An 18712-nucleotide genomic window follows, 5' to 3' on the forward strand; every position below is an offset into this window, starting at 1 on the left:
CGGTGACTGCCAACCAAAGGTCTCACGACTTCGAATACCCGCCGACCACTAATTTATTACCATTTTTGTCCTTCATATACGCGCTGACGGGTGGTCCCTATGGTAATGTGCGCTGCTGAGTGTGGACCGTTTGACTGGTCAATTGATCGTGTTATCAACAAATTATGGAGCTGTATGGTGAGCCAGTGACCGTACGATCACCCTAATATGTACTCCTATTTTATTAACACAGTACAAACTCAAACTACCATTTCTTTCTTTCATATACGGGCTGACAGGTGGGCCCCACGGTTACGCGCCCCAATGGTGCAACACTAGTTGCGCCGCGTGGAACGTTTGACTGGTCAATTGATTGTGTCATCAACAAAATACGGAGTTGTATGGGTGAGCCAGTGACCGTATAATCATGGTATGTATTTGTTTAACACGGTACAGACACAAGGGCTCATATATACGCGCAAGCACTCACCGCTATAAGCGCACACACGCGAACCCGACCCCTATGAGCACCTTCGAGAGAGTGGGCTAGCATATATGATCTTGAGATTTTACGAAGTCACCATAGGTGCCTCGTAGTCGAGTGGAACGTCTCCTCCCACTAAACGTGCGTCATAGGAAAATACTGAAATTAACACACAATATAAATGCGAGCACTGGGACTTTAACCTTGGTGGACTCGAGAAACCACTGTCCTCTAACCATCCAACCACATGTTGGTTAGCACGACAAAATGTATGCGGTGACCGTGATGAGCTTATTCTGAAGTCCAGTGACCATATCGTGCTTTCGCTCCAAATACAATGACCGTAAGTGTCATCAACAAAATACGGAGAACGCATCAAATGCAAAGTCCGTCAGTGTCATCAACAAAATATGGAGACGTATCGTGAGCTAGATATCATGGTACTATTGTATATGCTTATTCTCTTAGTGGCCGATTGCGTGTGTGGTGTGGTGGGCACATCATTTCTAGTTGTGGTGGGTCAACATGAAGACTCATGGGTCGGTTCCATCCTGCGCCACATATAGGTTGGACCGAGACGTGTTATACGAAGACCCATGTGGAGGACTCGGCGTACAACACAAAGCTACCAGAGTCGCGGAGGACTCTATCCCCACTGATGATAAGCCGACTATATATGATTTGTAACCCTAGGCCCTTAGTATGTTATACAAGCTTGGGGGCTAGTTCGTCGATAGTATCCACACACGCATAATGCCTGGTATTCACATGTACTTTGTACACACCCCTATCACTAATATACAGTACCAGGAGTAGGCTCTTTCTTCAACTGCAATTGAATTCTAGCATGTGCATGTGTTTATTTCATATTATCGATCCATAGAGTGAGAGCGGTTTGAAATACAGGCAATGGATGCTTTTGCAATTCATATATAAACATTAATTAGTGCACTCCATGTTGTTAGTGTGAAGAACTTTATACATTTGTCACTTGCATGGATACATTCCAAATTGCTAGCTACGAAATAGAATATGTGTCGAATTCAACATAAAGGGGGTTACGAAGATTCGAATTCATAGGAAGTGCATTCATCTATTTGAACCCGAGATAATGGCATTTGTAAATCAGATGTAAAAGGGGGCATCAATCTTTGTTGTGAGTTTGAACATGCTATATATATATTCATACGCATATCTAACTTTTTTTTGCAACCAAGGAGATTATATCTGAAACCATGCATGAACTGAGGTAAGTTGCATATTTTTTAATATATACTCATGTACAATGTATATTCAAATGTACCCCCTCCATTCCAAAATAATCATAGCTTTAGGATTTTCAAGAGTAAAGATTTGTGAAGTTTGACAAATCCTGAAAGTTCAATTCAGGAGAACCGAAAATGTTAATGCTTCTGCTCCCAAATATTGAACGAAGCGCCAAATAGGCCTCTAGTAACCCGAAACCTGGTAGGAAATTACTGTCCTGACTCTGGCCCGTGTAGCCTATCGGCCCGATGTCCAAAGGTCTAAACTGGGGTAGGTTTGTAACCTCACCAAGACGCCAGAGAAGCATTCATACGCCATGGGCGCCTACCCATGCACTCGGCCGAAATCTATCCGGCCCACATTTGGGACACTGACATGACTGTCCTACCCCCAACCCGCAATATGTCTGAAATTTTAGATGGGGGGGAAAGTTTGTAACTTTCCCCAAATTTCAAACAAGCGCGTCTCAAACCAAAACATTGTTCCCCCTTAGTTCCCTGCCTCCCTCCGTTTCCCCATTCATACTCCGTGGGCGCGAAAACGCCCTCTCCACCAGCCGCGAAACCCCAGTCTCCTCCGTCCTCCACCCCATAGCGGCCAATCCACCGCCGCCCTCCTCCATCACGCCGGAGCTGGTACCCCGACGTCGTCGTCCAACGCAACCGCAACCGCAACACCCTCAAGGACTTAGCAGCTGAAGCCGAGGCAGAGCTGCCTCCACGACGCCGACGCCGACGTGCACCATACCAGAACCACTCCGACCACGCCGTCATAAGCCTCACTGCTGCGGCTCCACTGTCGCAACCGTCCACCGCACCGGAGCTGTTCCCACTACGCCTTCGTTCGCCGCCTCGGATCTGCTTCCCCACCGCCGACAGACGGCCACCGCACCACACTCAACAACTTGGCCATGGGTTCGTCCAAGGCTGCACCGCCTCCACAACTTCTAGTTTCCGGCGAACAACAAGAAGATCGTCAGAAAAACAGAAGGAGGACATAGCACTGCCAGCATAAAGAGGTGCTCCTCTTCCCATATTCGTGCAAATCTTACGTCTCCGCTCACACCGTATTCATCCCACTAAAGAAACTAGTTGAGCGCTTCTTACTGCATCTTCTTCATGATACTAAATGCACAAGGTTTCCTCCCTTTTACTATTTCACCTTTGCTACAGGTCAGTAGCTCGCCTGGATTTCAATTCAGGGTCAGTCGAACTGCAATTAAAAGAAGCAGCACCCGCTTAGGCGCGCGGAGCACCTAGTCCGCCTGCTCCCCGGGGAAGCGGGGTGTGGGGCGCAGGAGTTGCTTGTGCCCGATCTGGAGGTCGGCGGGGCTTGAATGGATGGCCGGGGGCGGTGCCAAGCACGGCGGTGCGGTGAGGTCGAGGGGAGGGCGCAGGCAGGGGAGGAATACTGGGCCGGTGGTCACTGGTGTTTCGAGGAAGATCGTCAACACTGACTGGCTGGAGGTAGATGAAGGCGATCTGCCCGTTCTTTGTACATCGGACGGTGCAGAAAAAATGGACTGACCTATTTGCTTTCAGTCGACTGTTATTTTCATAGAATCATGTAGTAATTTAGTGTGCCATGCATGTTGTAGAGCTATCATATGTCTCCCGTCATTTATTTCTCACCGACCTGCTATCTGCTACCTTTACACTGTACTAGTTGTGCACACACTTCACCCATACTCACACTATTGTTTTTTTATGCATGGGTATTTCAGACTCTGACGCAGTGTTGATGAATGCAGAAAAGGAAAGACAGAAGTCGCTCCAGTGTAATTCGAAGATAAGCACTAAGCATTCCAGCGCTCTAACGGGTGCAATGTCAGCAGTTGGAGACAGTAAACGTAGCTCTGCAGTTGATGATCTCAATTGCCACACACAACCATCCCAGGTGCTTGCTTTAACTTCGCGCTGTCAAATGTGGTTGCATGTTGCATATGGTGTCTAGCTTGTATTGCTTCCAATTTGGTTAAATTGCATCTGCTTACTTTACACATTATACCTTTGATAATGACATGCCTTCCTGTTTTCGATACATGCTACATATGTCTATTAACCATGTTCGTACATCAAACTAATGCTCTTTTGTATCCCTCGTCAATCACTTATGATGAGACAGTCACCCGGGTGGGTTACTATGAGACCCCATACTCGTTTAAAGAGTGCAGTGTCATCCTCCCCACATGATTCTCAAGAAACAGCAAGGCTAAATGAAGATAGTCAACGTAGCTCTCTAGTTGATCACCGCAATTCCCCCACACCACCATCGCAGGTGCTTGCTCTTACTTGGCAGTGTGATATGTGGTTGCATGTTGCATACGGTGTCTAGCTTGTAATGCTTCTAATTAGGGTAAATTGCATCTTCTTAGTTTACACACTATACCTGTGAATATGACATGCCTTCCTATTTATGGTACACACTACATCTATGTGTTAACCTTGTTCTTACATGAAACTACCTCTCTTCTGTATCCTGCATCAATCACTTACGATGAGTCACCTTTATTCGTTGCGTGTTGCATATTATTTCTAGCTTGTTGCCATGTATTGCTTCTAATTTGGTCAAATACATTTGTTAGGGCACCCTTTTAATTTGGCAGAGTGATATTGGTTTCATCTTTCATATGGTTTATAGCTTGCATCGATTCTAACAAGTTCAAGCACCTTGTGCTTAGTTTACACTTTATACATCATACATGTCAATATGTCACGCCGTCCTGTTTTCCATACATATTCTATCCTCCTATCATGCGGCTGCCTTACATGAAAGTAGTGTTCATCAGTATCATGCATCAATGAGTTCTGAAGAGCAAATTTTATTCCTTTTTCTTGTGGGTTTGACTTGACAAGGCAAAATCAAGAAAGAGGAAGGAAAAGAGTAAGGAAGGCGATGATGGTGGTCCTCTGCAGCAACGTAAACAGAGCATCTGTACCGATTCTCCTTGTACTGATAGTGCATTACAAGGTCCAAGTCTCCGCTCCCCTACTCCACCATCCAAGGTGCTTGCTCTAACTTGGCAGTGTGATATCTGGTTGCATGTTGCATATGGTATCTAGCTCGTATTGCTCCTAATTAGTGTAAACTGCATCTGCTTAGCTTACACATGATACATGTGAATATGACACGCTTTCCTGTTTTTGGTACATACTATATCTGTCTATCACACCATGTTCTTACATGAAACTACTCTTCTTGTGTATCCTGCATCAGTCACTTATGATGGGACACCTTTAAGTTGGCAGTGTGATATTGGTTTGCGTCTTGAATATGATTTCTAGCATGTATTGCTTCTAGTTTGATGAACGCCACCTATGACGAGACAGTTTTAACTTGGCAGAGTGATATTGATTGCACCTTCCATATGGTGTCTTGCAGTGTTTCTAATCCCTTTTTCTTATCGGTTTGACTTCACAATGCAAAATCATTACAGCTGAAGGAAATTAGTCCGACAATGGACGATGGTGGTCCTTCGGAGCAACTCAAACAGGGGGTCTCTACAGATTCTACTCCGCCATCCTCCTAACAAGATTCGCAAGACAACACAAGGCTGGACAGTCAACGTAGCTGTGTAGATGATGACTCCCCTACTCCACCATCACAGGTGCTTGCTCTAACTTTTCACTATTATATGGGGTTGCATGTTGCGTATGATGTCTAGCTTGTATTGCTTCTAACTTGAATTGCATCTGCTTACTTTACACATAATCCCTGTGAATATGACATGTGTTCCTGTTTCTAGAACATACATGTACATGATGAGCACATCTCCCCTACTCCACCATCACCGGTGCTTGCTCTTACTTGGAACTATTATACGTGGTTGCGTTTTCCGTATGATGTCTAGTTTGTATTGCTTCTGATTATGTTGAATTGCATCTACATAACTTACAACTTATACCTGCAACGATTACTTACCCATAAGACACGCTATCGTACGTGTGAATATGAAACACTGTCTTTTTTTGTATATATTCCATCCTCCTATCCTGCGCTTGCCTTACATCAAAGTAGTGTTCGTCTGTATCATGCATCAACCAGTTATGCTGAGCTAATTTTATTTATCTTCTTGTGGTTTTGACTTCATAAGGCAATATCAGAAAATAGGAAGGAAAAGAGTAAGTTAGGGGATGTTGGTGGTCCTCCGCACCGACGCAAACAGAGACTCTCTAGATTTGCCACTTCTACTGCTAATGAAGTTGAATTCCCAAGTCTACATGATGAGTTCATCTCCTGTACTCCACCATCGCAGGTGCTTGCTCTAAGTTGACAGTGTGATAATTGGTTTCATGTTGCATATGTTGTCTAGCCTGTATTTCTTCTATTTTGATTAAATTGCACCTGCTGAGTTTATACGTTATACATGTGCATATGACATGGCTTTCTGTGTCTAGAATACACTGCATCTATCTATAATACCATGTTCTTACATCAAAGTACTGCTGTTGTGTATCCCGCATCAGTCACTCATGATTGGACGCTTTTAACATGGCAGTTTGATAGTGGTTGCATCTTGCATTGATTTCTACATTGTACTGCTTCTAATTTTTCGAATTGCCACTTATGACAAGACACTTTTAACTTGGCAGAGTAATATTGGTTGCATCTTTCATATGGTGTCTAGCTTGCATTACTTCTATTTTCTTGAAAATCCTTCTGCTTAGTTTGCACATCGTAGCTGTGAATATGTCATGCCGTCCTATTTTTCTTACATATTCCATCCTCATACAGTTGTCTTACATCAAAGTATTGCTTGTCTGTATCATGCATCAATGAGTTCTGAAGAGTGATTTTATTCTTTTGTGTTGTGGGTACAGCTTGACATGGCAAAGTCAAAAAAGATCAAGGAAAATAATATAGTAGGGAGTGTTGTTACTCGTCCGGTGAAATGGAAAAGGTTCTGTCATCGAGATTCTGCTGGTACTTATAGTGCAGTAGAAGGTCCAAGTCCACCGGCTAAATCTACAAACGCAGTATCACCTGCTTCACCAGCTATAGCATCCGCTTCAACTGTACCAGCATCTCAACCAGTTACTCGTTCGTTTGCTCCGGAACTGGCTAGTTCCCAAGCTGCCTTCACACCTAACACTACTTCTGAAGCACTGCTGACACAACAGGACTTGGCAAGATCAGATGAACCTCATGAGCATCAACACCAAGACGGTACCTGACCGAGTCAAGTTGCAGTTGCATGCTCCTTTATATGTACTCTCACAGTTTGATGTAAACTAACACTTTCCATATTCGTTGTTGAACTAGCACCACGGCGCAAGCGGAAACAGACATCAGGGATAATGCTTGACAGATTAACAAAATCTAAAGGAGGAAGAATGGAGATACATTTTGAGGCAGGTTTAAAAAGGCCACGTGATGCTACAGAGTCAGCCAAGTTAGTATCAGAGGCAGCCGTTGCCGTTAGGTGTCATGCACATATCCACCCAACGTGGATCCAGTACAGGAATGAGAAAGACAATACCCAGTTTAACACCTTCCTTGACCATTTATCCATAAGTAATGTTATTCATCGCAATTAGTAATATTGTCTTGCTCTGTCCCATACTTTCTAGCTTCCTCCTAATAAGACTCACATTCTTTTTTCAATAAATGAGGTTCAAGTTGGATCCGAAAGATGATGCAACTAGACAAGCATGCACTCATGTTTTTCAGTCTGCTCTGCAACAGTATCGGTACCACCTTAGAAAATCTCACTTTGAAGGCAAGGCTAACAATGAAATCGCCCAAACATCTCCAGTGGAATATATTACAGATGAAGACTAGACAGCCCTCGTTAAACACTGGTCTAATCCGAAGTATCAGGTAGACTATATGTATTTGATCAGACCACATATTGAACTTGTATTTATGTATGTGCCTTACAAGTGTATCTTCTTCTAGGCTAACTGTTTGAAGAACAAAACCAACCGTTCTAAAGTGAAATTCCAACAGACCACAGGATCTCGTAGCTATATTGCACACTACGAGGCTCTTGTAAATAGCTGCTACTTCCTTCTTTTTTTGTGCCATATTATCGTATCTATATTGACTTGTTCCAAATACAGAGGAAATTCCGTGCGGACCAAAAAGAACCTGAACTGAATGCAGTGCAAATCTTCAAGGATTGCCACACCAGCAAGATGAAGGGCATGAGCACACCAGTTCAAGCCACTACTGTAAGTCCTTACTCCTGCTGCCTTGAACTGATTGGTACTGTGATGTGTTCATTTAACTACTTGGTTTGCAGCCAATGTCAGTTACTCTGTTCACTTTTATTCACAGTTGTCTTCACGTATCATTTCACCTTACATGGTTTAAAAGAGATGAAGGATATTCTTTTGGTCTGGATCTGTAATCTAGTTGTTATGTTCACGTGTGCACACAATGATAAAATAGCTTGTTTGTTTTATATCTGTTTGCCCATGATATGAATGATGTCATACTATGTTCATCCTACTTTAAACCATGTCTCTTTATCCTTAGATGTTAATGAATGTGAGAAAATAGACAATATAGTAGGCATGCTACATGGACATATGTTCCGGAAGTGATTTTATTATGTAGTTGGCACTACAATACATGCTAATGTATTACAGTAGTTCACCAAAATAAGTTATGTATAAACGTTTAACCTACTTTGTTTGTTTTTGTCTCATTAGTAACTTATCTGGTACACTAATCTACAAGTTCAAACTTTCAGGAAGGTATGGAACAAATGATTGAACAACCACAACCACCTGAAGGTGACGAGGCTACTACAGGCACAATGTCACCTCTTGCTGTAGTGCGTCAGTATCTCTCCACTAACAGTGCAAAAAGCACCTTCCTGCGTAATTCTGGGTTGGTTGTCAAGGTAACCTCGTCCAAATCGCCTACTGAACAAAATCTTCCTGCTAGACAGAGTAATATATCTGTGCTCCAGACACAAGTCCAATCCCTAATGGACGTTGTTTCGGAAACAAGAATAGTGGTTGAGAAATGTCGTCAAGATATGAATGGTTTTGAAACCAGACTATCAGACATTCGCTTTGTTGTTCAAGAGCAATGGCGGAAAAAAGGTGGAGATCGTGCTGCTCCATCAGATTCTACAGCCTAAAACATTAGCACTCAGGTCAAATGATCTGTGCTTCCATACATCTGATGGTGCTTTTATCTGGAAGGACTGTAAACTTTATGCCAACATGCCTTTTGTTGTATGGTTGGAATTTATTTTGTTGTGATACAACATTTATGATGTTGCCTCACGCTACAGTAATTACGACGCTATTTTTGTATAGTGTAGGTTTATCTTAGTAATGTAATTGGCCAAAAGCTTCGTAGGAGCCCAACAAGCCAACATTCGTCGGGCCCATTCCAATTGGGCTAAAAACAATTACGGGTCGAAATTGGCATGTAGCCCACTAAAAATATCTGGGCCTAAATCAGCATAAGTTTTCATATTTTTCTGGTAGGCCTGTGCCCATAGTGGGCCTTTAACAGGCCTAAACATAATATGGGCCCTCAAGTAAAAATAGGCCGTTTACAGGTGTAAATATCTCGAGCCCATAAAATACATGGGACTTTAATAGACCGAAAGTGAGATTGGGCCCTCATTGTGCCAAATAACCCACTGGACTTTAACAGGCCGAAATTCGGACGGGTCGTAAATGCACCGACCTAATACACGGGCCTTTAACAGACTGGAACTTCGGTCGGGCTAGATTATCGTCATTTCTATATGGGCCGTTAATGGGCCCGATATGACGTTGGGCCACATATGGCCTATGGTTTACGTCCGGTTTTAACAGGCCGAAAATGACAACAGGCTGAAAGTGGCCCAAAGCTATAGTGGGCCTCTAACAGGCCGAATGTCAGACATGGCCGAATATGACCCAAATCCTTCACGGTCGTTTATGGGCCGAAAGTTTTGATGGCCTGTAAATGGGCCCAAATGAAGCCGGACCTTTAACGGGCCGGAAATACACCGGGCCGTAATTCGGCCCAATTACTTAGCGGACTGTTAACGGGCCATAAGTGACCATGGGCCGCGTTGATGACAAGTTTAGGACAGGCCGATTTGACAGATAATGTTGGGCCTTTAGCTGGGCCGGCCCATTATGGTCGGTAGAATCTTGTGGGCCTTTAGCTGGCCCGGCCCATTATGGTCCGCAAAATCTTGTGGGCCTTTAGCTGGGCCGGCCCATTATGGTCTGCAAAATCGTGTGGGCCTTTAGCTGGGCTAGCCCATTATGGTCCGCTAAATTTTGCGGGCCTTTAGCTGGCCCGGCCCATTATGGTCCGCTAAATCTTATGGGCCTTCGGTTGGGCCGCCCATTTAATCTTTGTGGGCCACTTTTGGGCCGGTCCACGTGTCAACACATCATAGGCCCATCTCGCCCATTGGATCCGTCAGCCAATGAGAATTTTACACGTGGAAAATTGGCATTGGTCGTGGTTGTTAATGGGTTATCGGATCCAAAATCCGACCCGATAGCTTAACGGTGTTCCGTTACGGTGGATGCCACGTGTCGGTCACCCTTGACGAAAGCACTTATGTGACGCGCGATTTATCGTCATGGAAGTGGACACTTCCGTGATGATAATTTTGGCAATGTCATGGAACACTTCTACGACAGCACAGGTATGACTATCTTGATTCTGTCATAAATTTGTCATGGATGTACATGCATGACAAAAAACGCGACCTACTGTGACAAACACGTATCATCACGGAAGTGTATTTTTTTGTAGTGCTAGTAGGAACACTAAACTTGTCTACGATCTGACATAGTGGGGATCTGATCGATATATCCAATGATATCGGTGTTCACACTTTCTATGAAACTGAAAAACCAGGACAAGATGTTTGATGCCTTGGAGATATCGAAAGATATTCTTGAGTACCAACTAATTGTGTTTGGTGGATCCAATGGCATTATGGAATGTTGAGTCCCAATATCTCATTTCCGTCATCTCTTGGTCTAAATAGATCTTTCTCTACGTCTAGAGAATGAACTACCATGAGAGTTATGGATGGATAAGATTTGTCCATAATGAATTTCTCCAGTATATTTTGGATATAGACAACATAGTATACCATAATGCATGAATGAAGGTGCTCAAGTTGCAGTAACGAGCGGTGTTTTGGTTTACCCAAATCCTTCATTTAAACTCCGTCATTAGATGATTACATGTGTCGTCATTGCAGACATACAAACATGGATAATCATCTTTGCAGGAGTAATCCTTTTGTATAAGGAACTCACTACGTCAGTTGTCCCATATGTACCGACCACAATAATTCGTATGGTGATTTACTAGTTTTACACAATGTATGTTGCATTTTGTATTTTGATTCAGAATTGAGATTCCATCGGAAATCAATCATATATATCTGAATCTAGTGATCCACATGGATATGTAATCACTACATCTATCAACTGCAAAGATAGATGATTTTGAACTGCCAATGATATAAGTTATCGAAATGAGATTCCACCTCTGGAGAATAGTTGGGTATCTGCACGAACCCTTGTGCTACAATACTTGCTCTTTGTTTCACCACCTCGTTATTCTCAATCCTGTTTCCAGAAGAAAACTGGTGTAGGTATTGCTTATGAATACCTTCTTATTATTGGGCAAGATCATTTCTACCTAGATTATACCCTTTGCTTGAGTTCAGACCGAGTGTTGTTCACACTTTGCCATGACCATGGTCTTTGGATCTGAATCATTTGAAAGCTTTTTGCAATCTAGTTGAGAAATGTATGTCGACAATTGTAGACTTCTGCTTATATGATTCTCGAGAATCTATATATCGATATATATAGTTGATGGAAATATTGTTACCCATGGTGACTGCTCGCGATTTCCCAATGCGATTGAGTCGGGTATTCCGATGTCCCGGTCATTGTGTGCACTATGACCTGGGTTGGTGGAGGTTTCCCGTCCACTGGGTGTATACTACCCATCAGGTGTCTGTCAACGTGAAGTTGACTTGTATTTACTGATTCACAGGCCTTGATATCCTTGCTTGCGAGAAGCTGAATCCTAATGTACTATTGCCGTACTTTTCCCCCTATTGCTTTGAACGGGGAATTGAATGGTTTTAGTTGGTACCTCCACTCTTTCAGGCATATTTTTCAGGATTGTAGGATTGTATGACACCTTTATATTCAGTAAATGAATGTGGCAGATTATTTGCAATGAGTTGCAAATCTTTTGAACGCATGGTTCAGATCTTTGAGTATGTGGATTTGAGGCAGAAATGTGTTGAACATTCCACTAATTTCCTGGCATTCTTTATGGTACTTGAAATCTCCCCCTAATGCCTGGAAATATTCCTCATGAATCAGCATACTGGCCTTGAATAACTCCCCATGCGAGGGGCTCGAGGTATTGACGGAAATACAGTTATTCCTCACATAGATCCCAACTATATGTTGAGGGGCCAATGATGTATGCCGGGTGGTGATATCGATATGTAACCGAATTACCACAGATAGGAAATACTTGGTAGATATCCACATATCAAAGATAGAGGGGAATAATATTATGCAGTTCTGTCATGAGCGTGTAAAACTGCATGACTCCAACGTAAAGTTGGTAAGTTGCAATTCCAAAGTAAAGATAATGCAATGAGCTTAACTCTTTGGATATGATTCTACCAAACCATTTTGAGTCTAGATATTAGGACAAATTGCTAAACTTCAATCCAAGGGCCATAGAGAAGGCACTCAAGGAGAATTCTGCAATGTTATCCATTCAATTTGCTTGAAATCGATGTCAGGATAGTGAGCCAATGGTTTCATGTGAATAAAGCACACACTTAAGACCATCATGTAGATATGTCTTTTAGAACCATGAAATACCTGAATAGTCTAGTCAATGGATGGGAAGAGCCACTTACCTCAACTTGATGCATTCAAGGAGTCTGGGTGGTTCATCGTACACTTTAAGGTGTGCGAGCCTTAAAATTAGCTTCCCTATGTCACTTTTAGTGCACATGGAATCCAAATGTTGTTAGAATTTAGCATCATAATAATCATAAACTATTGGAATTGCTGACAGTTTCGGTTTCAACCCAATGTCTCGATGACCAAGGTGAGTATGCCAAGTTTTTCATGTACAAGACACTCTGGAAAACTATTTCATACACAACATGTGCAACGGGTTGTGTTATATGTGTAGTGCAATCCAAATGATACACAGAGAATGTGCTTGCCATATCCGTTGCATATGGTAAAGAGAAGTTATTTCTCTTTGTTGTCATCATAAGTTTCGCTATGGAAACTATTTTGACGGATACCTCCATAGTTTAGTAGGGTACGAGTTAAACCTGAGAAGCAATAAAGCATCCCGATGTTACTCGAGTACCCACAGGGATAGTAAATATGACTCCAGTTGAGCCAACAAATACCTCATCGCGTCTAGCGATTTTAAAATATCTCCTTTCTCTCAATGAGAGTGGAAACATTGAACTTCCCTGAGTATAGAGTTTGTGGAGCATCTGCCACAAGGCACATATCATTTTTCATCGGATTTACTCCCGTAGAAATCTATATATAGACATGAAGATTCTTAATATAAAATCACTGTCAGATATATAGACATACAAATGTATTTGTACCAAAGTGTTGATACAATATATTTAGATATACAATATGCCGATGACAACAATATTTATGTTGTTGTTACAACATCGTAAATGGACATTAATTTTATTGACCACTCAGGAGATTAAAAGACTATCCATAGTCTCCAAACATGTCGGTTGAGGCATATTCAACCACATGTTCTCCGTGCCCATAGGATCCCATCATCATTGGTGATGTCGAGTTGAAGGTTGAAGTGAGCTTCAAACCTTTGCCCTTGAGTTCATTGTATCCCAGGAATTGCTAATATAGAATAACCAAATGCTGAGATCTGAATCTAATGCCTTATGATATATAAGACATCATTTTTCTGTTAGCGGTGTGATCCTGACCAGAGGTGAATCCTACGGTCTTGGATTGCACACATTATTTCACGAGACACAACAGCGATCATGATGTTCATGGCCTAGATAGGGCAGTGGTGGCCATTGAGGACGAATGCCTCAAACTCTATAGCCATATGTTACCTCTATGGGTAAACCAGAGATAATTAATTTACAACTAGTAAATTAAAGACCATCATGGTTGATATTGTAATGAACTTAGCAAAAAACAAAGGGTATTTCAAGAAGTTATCTTGAAACCATTAGTGTGAATCTCAAATTGCTAAGTATGACATCTTGAAGATAGGGAGTAGATCTTGCAGCACTAGGGAGTATAATCTGATGAAATCAGTAGATACCCACTCCTAATGCATTATGTCATGACTTAGTAAATGTGTGGAAGAGCACTTTGTAAAGCAATCATAATGTCGAAAACGACAAAATATAGGCTTTATCAGTAGTCATCGACAATCTGCAGAGGCAGTAGATCCATATGACTACTATGTGATCTCAAGAATCAATTTGAAGAAATCACCTTGAATTTTGCATCCGTATTTGCAAGAAATTGAAAATCTCAATTGCAAATAGACGTATTAATCTCAACATGTGGTTAACATGGAAATAGATACATCATAGAAATATTCCGGAATACCTTGTACTCAACGGAGAAACAGTACTGCAGAGGCACTGAATTTATCTTTGTAAGAGATTAAAAATCTCTACTGCAAATGGACATAATTAATCTCAACACGTGATAAACGTGGAAATGTATTATGTCAACTTAAGATCTGGAATACATCTCGGTACTCAACAGAAAAATACTACTAATGTAGTGAATAATAATGATGCTGCAAACTTGATGTTCAAGTGTAAACTTGAATTTTATCGACCTCAAATTAAATGAGATGATCTTGTATCAAGTTGCAAGATAATTTAGCAAGGTGAATTAGTATTTTGCGAGAGAAAATTAATCTCAATCGCATTGAGATTGTTTTGTGAGAAAAAAATTATATTTCTCAATCGCAAAACAGTATTGTTGTGCGAGAAAACTTAATCTCAATCACAAAACAATGTCATCGTGCTAATAGGACATGTTATAGGTATTGCCAAAAAGCAAACACATTGAACATGCCACATACAATAACCACGTATTTTCTGGAATGTTAAACTCAACAGAAGATGCAGTAATCAACAGTGTCTAAGACAGCAAATAATAGTAAACAGTATACTGTTAACAGGATCAATTTGCGAACCCCAGGAAAGAAGGGGATTATTGCAAAAATTGGCCTGGACACTGTTTCCGGCTGCTTTGCTAATCCGTGCAAATACAGGGATTTGAGTGCAAAATAGCGAAGGATAAGGTTCCTTATCCACCATCTACTTTCTCTCCCGAGCGGTTCCTCATGGGATTAACCGCCGCCGGCCTTGCTGTCCCCGCGAGGGCTTCCTCGCCGGTGGAGAGGACCGCCGCCGCGTGCCGTTGGTGGCCTCGGGTGCTACCACGCCACGCGAGGTCTGTGGTCTAGGGCACGGCCGCCACGCCTATGCGACAGTTCCGCCGGGAGGCGTCGCCGCGGAAACGGCCGAGGCGCGGGTGGCCATAGGCTTACATCGCTGCTCTGCCGGAGGTCTCTGCGCCGCAGGACTTGCTGTGTTGCCGCCGCTGCCACCGCGCGCAGACACGCCGGAGAGCGACGCTGTTGCGTCATCGGCCGACAGTAGTATGCCGCCACCCGCGCGCCTAGGCGGCCACGCCTCCGAGGAGCCCGGTCGGGAGCCATGGCCATAGGCACCACCGTCCTGGGAGCAGCGTCGAGGCCGCGCCGCTGGTCGGTAGCACCGCCCTCGCGGTGAGCGCCTCCGTCTCACGCCGAGAAAGAAGTCCATGGCTGCACCATGGGCGTCGCCACTGTTGCGGGCTGGGCACCGCTGTCACGACCTCCAGCCAGAGCCTCTGCGCGATGGAGACCTGGCCGGGAGGGATGTGTTGTGCCACAACCAAGAAGATGTTGCTGTTCTTCTGGCTGTTGCTTGCCTGAAGACAAATGCCAAAGGTACTAGTTCCTGACGATAGCTTTTGTTGTTTGCAAAAATAAAATCGGAAAGTAGCACCTTGTTCATGTGGTAATTAGATCAAGACTTTGCTATCTGGTGGTTGCTTGATCTCCCCTGACCCCGACTTGTCTATTTCTCGAGGCCAATCAATCGAGACGAAGTAGTGCCCATCGTCGGCGCCGCTGCTGGGAGATCGGGACCGTTTCGCCGGCCGAAGGCGGGCACCGCCGCGCTATGCCGAGACCCGAGAGTCACGGCCGATGGCTGGGAGCGCGCGTGTCCCCTTGCGCTGTTCAGCGCCGGGTCCGGGCTCACCACGCCGCCGCTTGGGGCCGGTCTGAAGTTCGGCAGTTCGTCGGGGCTGCCTCCGCCTTGTCCTATTGCTCTCTGTAAGAGCGTGCTGATAACGTGTTGAAAACGAGAGACAATCGATAGTAATGAATGTTATCCTTTCATTAGATGATCCAAGTATTTATACAGATGGAACAGACGTGATCGATCACAGGAGGCGTCTGTTCGGGGAAGAAGAAAATCGACGCGACGGTTGCAAATATGGCAACTGCCTGCGGTTAGACAAGGGGAGATTCCCCCATGATTAACACATGTTAATTAACTTTAGGGCACCTCTAGTCGCCGGCGCACCGGCCGAATGTTTCGGCCGGTTTGCTCCCAGCCGCCCGATTTAGTATGCAACACCGGCAGATCCAAGCTTTTCTTCTATTTTTTTACCTTGTCCTCGTCTCCTTGAGCGCTCGTCGTGCCGATCGCCCGTCGGGGCCGCCCCATGCTCCGGCACTCAGCTCGCCCCGGCCGCTGGCCGCCGGTTGGAGCTGACCGCTCGCCGCCTCGGCCGCCCGTCGGAGCGCCATGGATGCAGCTCCGCGACTCAGCTCGTCCAGTCCGCTCGTCGCCCCGGCCGTCCGTCGGAGCCGCCCCGCGCTCCGGGATTCAGCTCACCCCGACCGCTCGCAGCCCCCGCTGCTCATCGGAGTGCCATGGATGCAGCTCCGCCTCACCGATGAATGGTTCCAGCAAAAAACAAAGATGCCTCGTGGTAGCATTTTCCCGTGTCAGTCGTAGCAAATGAAGACTACGGTTGCAGCAAAAAATCCATCGGCGTCGTTATTGTAGCAAAAATGTTAATCGGATGTAGCAAAACACAGCGCCAATGGTAGCAAAAAACGAGGATGTTGCAACAAAAATGTCATCCTCGTCGTCGCCGGTCACACCTCAGTCGTAAAAAAAGCACCATGGCCGCATGAATGGATGTAGCAAAAACACAGACAGTAGTAGCAAAAAATTGACATGGTTGTAGCTTTTATCTCAATGGTTAAAGCTTTTCCCCTCTACGGTGGAAGCATTTCTGTAAACGATTGAATTTTTTTTCTTTTTGAGCAGCGTTTGGGTGAAAGCTTTTCTCTATCGTTCGGTTGAAGCTTTTTTTCATCAAAGGTTGTAGCGTTTTATATAGACGGTTGTAGCTTTCCTCGATAGCACTGATCGCTTATAGCTTTCTGTATATACGGTTGACGCATTTTTAATCTTGGGTTGAAGCTTTCCTGTCATCGGTTGCAACACTCGCCAGCCTCCCCAGCTACCGCGCATCTCTGGTTGAAGCAAAAAATACCATCGGTTCCAGCAAAAAAACTCTATGGTAGTAGCAAAACCAAAACACAGTTGTAGCAAAAAATAATGATCATCCGTCATCTCGCCGTGACGTCGAGGTTTCAGCAAATTTGCGCCGCGAGGTGCAATCCTGCCATGGCTGGTTGCAGCTCCGGCGTGGCCGGGTCCGGCGAGGTAGGGAGAGCTTTGATGCACGCGGATCCGCGCGGATCTGGTCGAGGGCGGCCAGATCTGCTGAACGGCGGCACGCCTGGGAGGCCTGCGGCGCGGGGCGATGCGTTGACCATGGCAGCGGGGAGAGAGAAAGAGAGAGATACGCGAGAGGAAGAAGAGAAAAGGAAGGAGGACTAGTCGTCTCGGGTCCATCACGCCACGTGGTTGCTCGTGAGTGGGTCGCATCGCGCGCGCGTGGACTGGACCGGCCGAAGCTTCGGCCGGTGCCCCGGTCCCAAACGTTTCTCTTAACTTTAACAATCTGAAGTATCTGTTTACTTAACTAGATCTGGATCTCCGAAAGCAAGGATGTATGAAAACGATTCCAGACTATGACTACGTATTTCTTATACCCCGGCAAGGCTAATGTAATGGACGATGCTCTGAGTCGCAAGTCTTATTGCAACAACCACATGACTTATAAAACTCAACCCTTGCAAGATGATCTCACTTACGGAGAGCATTCGATCCTCGTTCTCGTTCAAGCTGAACGCCACGCTCGTATGAGGGCTATCAAATTATTAAGTTTCGTGGTCAAATCATTCTGAAAATGAAGCCGCTTGGGAACTCGAGGATCGTCTTCGAGATGAATATCCAGTTTTGTTTTCGTCTACCTCCTAAAATCTTGGAACAAGATTTCTTATAGTGGAGGAGATTTGTAACGCCCGGATAATTGAGCTATAGTAATCCCCTGCTAATGATGTCAGGTCATAATTTTATTGTTGCTAGGTCCCATGCTGGTTCAAACTAATTCAAATTTCAAATTTAAAATAAAGTCAAACAACTAAAGTTTTCAAATGTCAAAACTAAAATGTTTAGAGTATTACAAATATTCCATAACTAATTATGGTGGTGAACCAACATTTCTTTACAAAGTATTTAAATGCCCTTTGGTGAAGAAAACAGTGGCTATAACAAATAATTAAATGCTTTTTAAAATTATAAAAATACTAACTAGCTGATTTAAGTGCCAAACTTAAATCTGGCAGAGTCCTAATTTGTGACACTAATTTAGGTGCAAGAATTGTATTATATAAGACTAAAAATATATGGAAAGAAATTAGGAAACAGAAACTATTTAAAAGGAAAAGAAAAGCTAAATAAAAAGCAAAAAGGAAAACTCCCCTTGGGCCTTA

The 18712-nt window shown here is 43.9% G+C and overlaps 1 long non-coding RNA gene across 1 annotated transcript; it reads left to right on the top strand.

Moving 5' to 3' along the window:
- The first annotated feature begins 15074 nt into the window (after window positions 1-15074).
- LOC119355579 lies at window positions 15075-16225 on the top strand. Its single transcript, XR_005171615.1, has 2 exons — window positions 15075-15736; window positions 15879-16225. It is a non-coding gene; the product is annotated as an uncharacterized LOC119355579 (long non-coding RNA).
- Window positions 16226-18712: the final 2487 nt, after the last annotated feature.

Source organism: Triticum dicoccoides, chromosome 2A (assembly GCF_002162155.2).
Source record: "Triticum dicoccoides isolate Atlit2015 ecotype Zavitan chromosome 2A, WEW_v2.0, whole genome shotgun sequence".
Taxonomy (NCBI): Eukaryota; Viridiplantae; Streptophyta; class Magnoliopsida; order Poales; family Poaceae; genus Triticum; species Triticum dicoccoides.